This window comes from Cyprinodon variegatus, unplaced genomic scaffold, assembly GCF_000732505.1.
Source record: "Cyprinodon variegatus isolate N-32 unplaced genomic scaffold, C_variegatus-1.0 Scaffold2287, whole genome shotgun sequence".
Lineage (NCBI taxonomy): Eukaryota > Metazoa > Chordata > Actinopteri > Cyprinodontiformes > Cyprinodontidae > Cyprinodon > Cyprinodon variegatus.
The window spans coordinates 1-2525 of NW_015152740.1; positions in this window are offsets into that span (position 1 = coordinate 1).

Sequence of the window (2525 nt, forward strand, 5' to 3'; positions counted from 1 at the left end):
TATATACACAGGCTGTAAGCGTTGTCTGGTAAGGAGCGGCAGAGCTTGATTTTAAAGGTGGGAATGATAGGGTCAGCCTCTTTAGGTTAGAACCAATCAGATAACTCAGGATGTGATGCAATAACTCCAAACAACGCTGTCTGTTTTTGTAATTTTGTTGTCAAAATTTTATTGTCATTTTGTATACACAGAGTGTATACAAAACAAATTTTTGTTTTCTACAGCTTTCGTGACATTTGCATTTGATACAGTGCAGCGATGATAAAATGTAAACAGTCTGGGAGAAAAAAAACACACCGTTTACATTTAATGATTTCAGGCAAGTTTGCATAAGGAATCTGAGGATACAATATTTGCTTTATTTTACGTTATTGCTTCGTTGTGGCCGGCAGCTTGTTATGCTTTCAGAAAAGCACAGCTGCATTGTGGTTAAGTCTGGCACCGAGAGTCATTCCTCCGGTGTTGTGATTGTCAAGACAGATTTGGCCAAAGTCAACAGCGGTTTATCAGAATGAATTACACAGAGTCTAATTCAGTCTGGCTGTCAAGGCTAGAGATGAGGTATTATAAATTTGTGTTATTTAAATAAACTGAACTGGACTTGTGGATTTCTTAGTGTTGCTGTTATTAAGGTCTTTAGGTTGACCTTGTCTATGACTGGGTTCTTTGTCTTATGATTGCATGGCCCATTTTCCTCTTAATGCTGTTAGTTTCAGTTTATTAATTAAAGCCTTTACGTTCATCTCGCTGCTTCTAAGCCTGTGTCAGCCTGCTAGTCCGGAACAGGCAGAAGTTTTACTCCTCTTTTTTAAGGCCATGCTAAGGTCAGATTAAAGTAATGATGACTTGTCCATGACATGTGTTGTATTTTTTTCTTGAGTCACTTAAAATATAAATTTTTATCTGCAGATAGACCTTTCATAATTTCCTAAAATATGAGAACAAAAACAGAAAAGGAACTAACAGAAATCTCTATGGCAGTTTGAGATTGGACATGAGTGTGACGTTTTTTGGAATTGTTAAAATGACTTTTTTATTTGAAACATTCTTATTTTACTCTCCCTAAATTACAAACTGTATTTAAAGTTCTATACTTAACAAGCATCATATCTTTATTTAATTTTTTTTGCCCTAAGTACTGATTGGAGTAAAATAATAGTCAAAGTAGGCTAAGCTGCTCCATTCTGAAGAAAATACTTTAATATATCTATATGAATATATATTAAATATGTTTAACATTTTAATTTTAACTTATAGGTTTACTAAGAATTTAAACAAAGGAAAAAGTGGAAGCAAATATCATAAATCATAACCTACCCTGTACAGTGATGTTGACAGCGTTGCTAAAATCTCCTGATCCAGTCTCACACCAGTACACTCCACTGTGAGACCGGTATGTTTTTATAGAACATGAGGATCCAGTCATTGTCCCCCAGTTGGAGCAGTCAGTGTCTGATAGTCCACCTGTTTCTGTAAACCTCCTCAGTCTCCACTCAGTGTTGTTCCCACTACAGCTCAGAGTGACAGACTGATAGATAAAATGTTGAACTCTGTCTGGAGTCACTGAGAGAGAAGCAGCTGGGTGAGAGTCTGGAAAAGCATAACATAAAAAAAATTGAAATATTTATAGAACATAATTTTTAGCATTTTTTGAAATCTTTGAGATCTTAAATAAAATTATATAATTTTAAAGAAAAACATGAATGATTTACATATAGAAAATATAGAAGAGTTAACAAAAAACTACTATATAAAATATTTTATTAAAATCAACTACAGTAAATTCAATCTAATCTAAGATTTTTAAAACCCTGTTTAAAAGTGACTCTGGTGTTCTTCTGAATCTAATCTAGAAACCAATCTAGAAAAGGCAAAGTCATGCACATGTATCAAGTTTTGCCAATCAGGACCTGAACCAATAAGCAAAAATGATAATATGCTGCTTTGCAAATATCACATCACCAAACATATAGGGATGGATTTGGGATTTTTCTCATTAGCCTTGTAAAAAAAAAAAAGAAAAAGACAAAAAAAGTGTGTTATTCTTTTAATTTGCAAGATAAAATAAGATGTGCTGCCAAGTTTCCCGGTGATGTTAGAGAATAGTGCAGATATCTGTTAAATGCATTAACATAAATATACCCAAATCTTTAAGACCTGCTTTCATTTTATTTTCCATAGCTCTAAACAACATTGAGTAGAACAGGGGAAGTGCTGTGTTAACCACCATGAATGATACATAGGAAAGTCTCAGATAAAAAAAAAAATATTATTTTGAAATCGAGTTACTTTCTATAGAAAAGTTTTGTTTGTAATCAAATTGGCAGTATTATAAGTACAACACAAGATGTTGAAAAAACAATTCACAATGAAGCTAAAAAATCCCCTGAAAGAACAAAGATAAACTGACCTGCAGACCAGACAAACTTTGCTTCACTGTATTTAGTGTAAAACACTGGTTCTCCTCTTCCTGCTCTGCACACATATCCTGCTGTGTGATTCTGTCCATTAATGAGGTAGGAGTT